The sequence below is a fragment of the Xiphophorus couchianus genome, chromosome 14, assembly GCF_001444195.1.
Source record: "Xiphophorus couchianus chromosome 14, X_couchianus-1.0, whole genome shotgun sequence".
Classification (NCBI taxonomy): Eukaryota; Metazoa; Chordata; class Actinopteri; order Cyprinodontiformes; family Poeciliidae; genus Xiphophorus; species Xiphophorus couchianus.
Window position 1 is genome coordinate 24,005,889 of NC_040241.1, and position 6,857 is coordinate 24,012,745.

A 6,857-nucleotide genomic window follows, 5' to 3' on the forward strand; every position below is an offset into this window, starting at 1 on the left:
TCCGGCAGGCCGAGGCAGCGCCGGTTACCAGTCACTCTCTGATCCGTCACATGTCGGGCCTCTGGGTGGGAGAACACCTGGATGCAGGAAGCCGCCACTTGCTTGTCACGCTTTGTTTTAGTTTAACTAACAGCAGAAACTGAAGCTGAAGCGTTTAAAAAATAAATCATGTCCCTCAGTTCTTTACTGTGTTTTAATAAAAAGAAAACACAGCAGAACATTTAAACGCAGTCGCTAAGCGGCCATGATGGAATTTATCCACCAGAACAAAAGAATTTGCTGAGTCACTGGTTGCTATGACGACTCCCGCCTTTTCTGGGACGACAAGTTCTCTGGACAGGAAGTTACTGTTTAAAATCCAAACGGACTTTCTAAAACTCAACCAGACTGAAGTGACGTTTTTTCTGCAGATGTAGATTATTTGGACAAATATAAGAAGTCAGGGTTAAAAACCTCAGGTTTTGAGTGGATGCAGGTCTTATATTTTTATTTTATGAGCTGTGCTAACCCATCCTCACTACGACTCAGCTGGATTACTGTCCTGCGCTTCCTGTGGCGGGTCGTGTTTTTACTCTCTCTGCCGCCGCAGCGCATCGTGAACATGAGCACTTCTCCCCGTTTCAGCTTCACTCCACTGGAGTCCCAGACATCACAAGCTTCTCCTTCCCGCCGCACCATTAAGCTCTGCACCCACCAACCCACTCCGCCCTCCATCAGCTGAGGATCAAACTGGATCGTATGGATCAGCGGTGAGTCTGTATGTCTGGATTAAGTTTGTATTTCTGTTGATAAAAAGTTTATTCTTCAATTTAAAGCTAGAAACGGCATTTGCTGTAAATTCATAAATAAACTGAACTGAATGAATTATTTTAATTTCACTTCATCTCAGATGATGACCAGAAGAAATGGACTCTGATTACATAAACCTGCATTGGTTACAGACAATAATGGAGGTCAAATTAAATAAACTTTCTGTATTGATTTGATGTTTTGAAAGCACTGAGGTCACATTAGATACAATTCAGTCATTTTAAAAGGTGATTTTCTGTTGTAGCTGAAAAGTAGGCAAAGGTAGAAAGACAAGGACTTCATGCATTAAGACGTTACTGATCTGAAACGATTCAACTACATTACTGTTTATATCTAAAATTATGAACAATCACTTTTATGGCTGCATTAAATTTTGGATTTTTCAGCCACAATTGTCTTGATTGATCATTTATAGGCAACTAATGGGAAATAATCCACATTTTGCAGAATAAGCCCATCTTACAGCTCCTATAGACTAGCGGCAGCAGCAATTAGCAAACACCTGGAGGAACTGCAAACCTGCTGAGCTCATCATATGAATCAGTTCATTGAACTGAACCGTTTTCAGTCCAATGCTCCTGAAAACAGTTTTAAATGGCAAAATGAAAGAGCAGGAGTTTCTTAAAGAGACAGCGACCCAATTTCAAGGCGTCAGTTTGTAAAATTAAATTTCTTTTAAGTTGTATTAGCATTTTCACTACAACTAAAGGTAACAGCTACTTGATCGTGCTATAAAATGTTTAACACTGCCCGTTTAAAACACACCAGCAGGTGAAGCTTGGTCTGGTTAAACAGATGGACGTGTCCAGACATTTTCTGCAGGACGTTTCTGTTTCAAACAACTAGCTTCACTTCAAAATTACATCTCTGTACCAACATCTTTAGCGAAGCTGCCATCACTGTACCAGAAGGTAAAATCAATCATTACAGTGGAAACGTAAGATGTTTTTTTCTTGACTTTTATCTTTCAACCACAACAAGACATGAACAGACGTCTTTATTTAGAGACATTCTCAACAAGAGGCTTTTTCTGTGAAAAACATTTTCATCTCTTAGCTGCACAAAGCAACAAAAAGACAAAAGAGCTGCGTGTCTGTTTCCAGTGAAGATGTTGCCTCCGCCTGCATGTTGCCTGGTTTGAGCAATCAGAGCTCAATCTGCAGCGTCTCTCATCGTCACTGAGTCACAGGAATATCTGAAGTCCAAATCAACTCACTTCGAAATTCAAACCTGTAAACGCTGCTGATTTAGAAAGGTGTGAAACGGAAACCTGGGCATTTCAAACCCGTTGACGAATGATTTCAAACTGTTTCCAGGTAATGTGGATGTGATAAATGCCTCCGTCGACAGAGGCCCTGTTGGCTCGGGGCGTCAGGGGAAATAACGCAGCCCGTTAAAACGCGCCAAGGATTTTTTTCTTCCCTCCGGCGCCTCAGGAGGTCAGTGCAACCGGGATTAAAGGCATTTTTCATGAGACGACTGCAAGTCCAAATGCAGGGGATGTAAATTACTGCAAACCGACTGGAAGAAACAGCAAACTCCATATTTCTTCCCTGACTGGCCCAACAGCAATGCAGGAGGACATCAGCAGGCTGCAGCAGAAATCCCTGACATTAAACTGAATAAATGAGAAATTTGACAGATTAATGGTTCCAAAGCAAACCCTCAACAAAACAGCTGCTGCTGCAGAAAAAACTGGAAAGAAAAATGGCTTCCTGCTCAGAAACCAGCGGCGCTCACTCTGCTTTCCAATCTGGATTACCTCGGATTTGTTGTTTATAATTATTAGATTAATTTCCAAATCAGATTAGGTCACACAGATCAAGCAGTGGGATTACAACCCAAACCCAGAGAGAGCTGGAGCTGCTGTAAAATAACCCAGCAGACCGTCCTCCCTGTGAGCCGCCGCTCCAGGTGTGAGTGTATCAGCGCCGCGCCTCATTACGCCTGCGCTGACGTGATGCCTGGTGAGATAAGGAGCTGCAGGACGGAGCGGAGCGCAGCCTCTCGGACGCGCTGCACCGCTCTGTCTCCGGCGACGCTCCAGCTGGAAGTGATGGCTTAATAATTAAACCGCAGCTCTTCTTATCTGGGAGCGGATAAGAGCAGCAGCAAACATCTCTGGCAATCACAGCCTGTTGTTTCTCTCTCATTTAACAGCAAATCAGCTGTGGGTCCAGTCCAGCAGCTCCAGCCCGGCTCATTGTTTGCCCACAACCCAAAGTCTGAACACAAACCGCAGCTTTGACACCAACATGCAGGAAACCTGCAGCACAAACGCACACAAAATAAAACCATGAAGACTGGGACTTTCTACCAACGATTCAACAACAGTTTCACTTCCTCAACTTCTTGTTTCCAAGTGGAAATAAAATACAAACATAGAAAAAATACAGTGGTAATAAATTTATTCATTTGATGACGTAACTGAAAAAGAGCATCACACAATTCATTTGGTTTTCTTGATTTTTGTACAAAACATATTTCACCATCTTGTATCAGCTGCAAAATATTAAACTTTGATTCCTAAGTAACACTTTTTTCAACTAAATTATGAAAAATATTTCATTATTTACTTAATGAAGTGCATCTGAAGTGCAGATGCAGTTGCCTTGGTTACAACCTCTCCAAATTCAACATTTAAGTAAAACATATACAAGAAAAATGAGAAACTAAATTAGTTGTTGACTTGGTTCAAATTTCATATTTAAATAAAATAAAAACTTGTGATTAAATGTTTCAAAACAAAAAAAATCCTAATTGATGTTAAACACTGAGATTTTTGTCATATTGGCAGGAATTAAATCAAAATTATATTTAAAAAAAATAAAGAATAAAATTTTGCTTTAATGTTTATCCAATAGTGGAGATATATTATTTAATTTAAAGAAAAATCATCAGAAGCTTTCAGGAAACAGATGTTATTTTTTCCTGTAGTTGCATTACGCACGTGCGTTCTTTTCCTGCCGTGCACGCGCGTGCTGTCAAATACTTGGAAAACGCGCGCGCGCGCCCAAATTTGAGCACGTGTGTGTGTTTCAGCGCCTCGGTGTGACTGCGTGTCCGGGTGTGTGTGTGCGTGTGTGAACACATGAAGCCCGTGGTGTGGTGCGCGCGCGGCACACTGACCTCCGCGTGTCTCCGGGGGCAGCCACGCCACGCTCCGCTGCCATCAGAAATCACAGGACAGGATGAGCCAAAATCCACGCGCCGCCGGAGTCTCCCACTCAGTCCGAGTCGGTGTGACTTCCGCCGCGCGTTTCCTCCTTCATGTCCGTCACCGGCTCCTAGTCCCGGACCTCAGGGCGCGCGGACTCACCCACCGACCCACGCGGGGGGGAACCGGCCGCAGACAGGCTGAAGTTGTGGAGTTAAACCATCCCCGCTGCTGCTGCTGCCACGATTCGACTCTGTCAGCTCTGGACACACAAACGCAACTGAAGCGCTTTTACGCACAGCGCGTCAGAGCCGAGGGGGGGGCGGCGGGAGGAGGAGGGGTTTCATTCCGTAAAGGGACGAGAGAGAGAGGAGAGGAAGAAGTGAGAGATTTTACTAAATGAACGGAGGTGAATAAAAAGGAGAACTGTTCTGGGTGAAAATATTTACACAGAAAATGTCTAAATATTAAGAATAAAAACTGGAGTTTTTATCTCCAGATAAAATTTGAGTTTCATCTGGTTCCAAATGAAACCCGGAACAGAACCGAACTCAGAACATGTGGAGTTGTTGTCCAGTTTCCTTGCAGCTCCATCCATCTTCGTTTGAAGGTCAGTATTTCCCTCAGCATGACGCAGCAACCACCGTGTCAGGTTGATAAATGGTGCGTTCAGGTGACGCTCAGAGCAGATTCTTCTGCCATAAATTATGATTTATGGAAACTGTTGGTGGTGAAATCTGACCTAATCTTTACTAATATCAAACTCCTGTGTTTCTACTGCAATGAACACTTTTTAACCAACAAACTGGATCCACGTCGTCCTGAACTCACCATCCCCACAGTGGCACACGGTGGTGGCAGTGTTATGCTGTGGAGAGACTTTTCTTCAGGTCAATTAGAAGATGGACGGAGCTAAAAATGCTGCTAATTTTAGGACAAAGAGCTGCTATGAAACGGTTTAGAATGGTCCAGTCAAAGTTCAGACCTGATTCCAACTGATAATCTGTAGAAAAACTTGATGATCTTCTCAGATTTTCTCCATCCAATCTGCCTGACTTTGAGCTGCTTTACAAAAACCGAAGAACAGAAACTTCATCTCTAACTCCTATAAGAACTTCTTTTCTCTTCATAATTTTGAACTTTCAGGAAAATAAACACCAACAAATAAAACGCTGCTCCTCCTGAAAGCGTCCGTCTGTCCTTCCTGTTGCTGAGCGGGAATCATGTTTCTGATGTTGGCAGCTCCGTCCGTCCTGCGGCTCATTAGCCCAAAGCTCAAACTGATCAGGTTAAACTCCCTTCATTTTGTTTACATGTTAAAAGAAAATACAAATGTCTATTTATGCTTTAGATTGAGACAAACGCTGCAGAATAATGGAGGTTTCAGGTTTTGTCATTGCTTTGTGAAATCACGTTAAGCTGCCTTCTGTTTTGGTCCTTGTAGATTTTTAAGCTCAGATTATTTGAGAGAAAAGGGAGAATTTTAAAAAACATTCAATGATTTTCAGGGGATTTAGGTGAACCTTGATCAATACTCTGCTGTAGGGCCGTTTAATTAGCACTTTAATCCGCGCTCTGTGCAGAGATTACTTTTAAAGATGAATAAAACCAATTTAAAAATCCAATATTTCCTGAGGAAAATGAAGCAATAAACTTACATGTGCTTCAGTCTTCAGTGATCGTCTTAGTATGAAGATAAAAGGTTTTCATGCTCTGCTCAACTAAACAGAAAAATAAACGATCCCATGTCTTTCAGATCTGACCCATTTGGGCCGGAGAGAAACTTCAGTCACTTCAACGCATTACTGAGTTCAACGAGGCTAAAAATCTGAAAGAACAAACACTGTAACAGGGAAGCTCTGTTCATTTCAGGGGAATAAATCCAGAGGCAAAGCTTTCAAGTTTGTCAAAGCTTGTGGTTAATACTTGAGTAAGTCCTTTGAGTTTTAATTTGAAAGCTCTGTATTCTTTCAAATCATTGGAGCAAATACGTCTGAAAAAGATCTAGATGGCTAAAAACACTGGCTACACTGTTTCACAATTGGTGTGTTTAAAAAACGTAACTAAAATCACATGAATAAGTTTGTGCACCTGATAAATCAATGCTGCTCCCATCATCCTCCAACCACTTCCTGTCGTCTTCTTCGTCTTTTCTGTCAGTGGTAACATCTGCTTGTCGATCACCGGAGTGTGTTACGAATGCGGTTTTGCGAAATACGCAAATTTCAGTACAGCCGAAAAAACATCTGATCCTAACACAAAACCCTTTCTGGAAAAACTTGTTTTTTAAATTGTCGTGTTTCTAATAAACTCATTTATTTTCATAATTCCAACTTGTGCATTTATAAAATCAGTGGAAACACAGCTGGTGGTAAATGTCCTTGTTTGAGAGAGGAGGCCCAGCAGGTAAAGAAAGCCTGAATGTTTTGGTGTTAATTCACGTCAGATCTGTTTAGTCCACTTTAATCCAACTCCAGTCCATTTTGATAGAAAGTCCGGTTCCGGTTTGGGAGGTGAGAACGCGTATTCAAACCAAACCAAACCAAAAGAGCGTCTCCAAACCTCGATCTCGTTTCTGTTGAACTGTGGCGCAGTTTGAACGGATGTGTCAGCACCAAACTGACTGGAGGTCGCTCCAAAAGCAGGAAGTGGACTCCAGAACAGGGCATTCTGGGTAAATACAACCAAAACAAACGTGAGTCTAACCACCAGGAGAAATTTCTTGTGTTTTTTTTTTTTTGCCAGAGACAAAAGAAAAACCCTCCAATTGCTAAAATCTGATGCTACTCCATTTTTGTTTACATGTCATGAAGAAGAAAATTTTTGCTCAGTGTCTTCTGAGGTTTTCATGTTGTTTTCTTCAGTGGTTCTCAGTGCAGCGCCCCCTACA

At 42.1% G+C, this 6,857-nt stretch overlaps 1 protein-coding gene and 1 long non-coding RNA gene across 3 annotated transcripts in view; one reads left to right on the plus strand and one right to left on the minus strand.

The window, feature by feature from the left end:
- Nucleotides 1–981, plus strand: LOC114157963 (uncharacterized). The gene is made up of 2 exons (XR_003598299.1): nt 1–749; nt 890–981. It is a non-coding gene; the product is annotated as an uncharacterized LOC114157963 (long non-coding RNA).
- Nucleotides 1–4,243, minus strand: part of npy2rl (neuropeptide Y receptor Y2, like) — a 52,233-nt gene extending 47,990 nt beyond the window's left edge. For both annotated transcript variants that reach the window (XM_028039244.1, XM_028039243.1), the window contains exon 1: nt 3,940–4,243. The gene's annotated coding sequence lies outside the window, so the exon portion shown is untranslated. The remainder of the gene's footprint in view (nt 1–3,939) is intronic.
- Between the last annotated feature and the right edge of the window lie 2,614 nt (nt 4,244–6,857).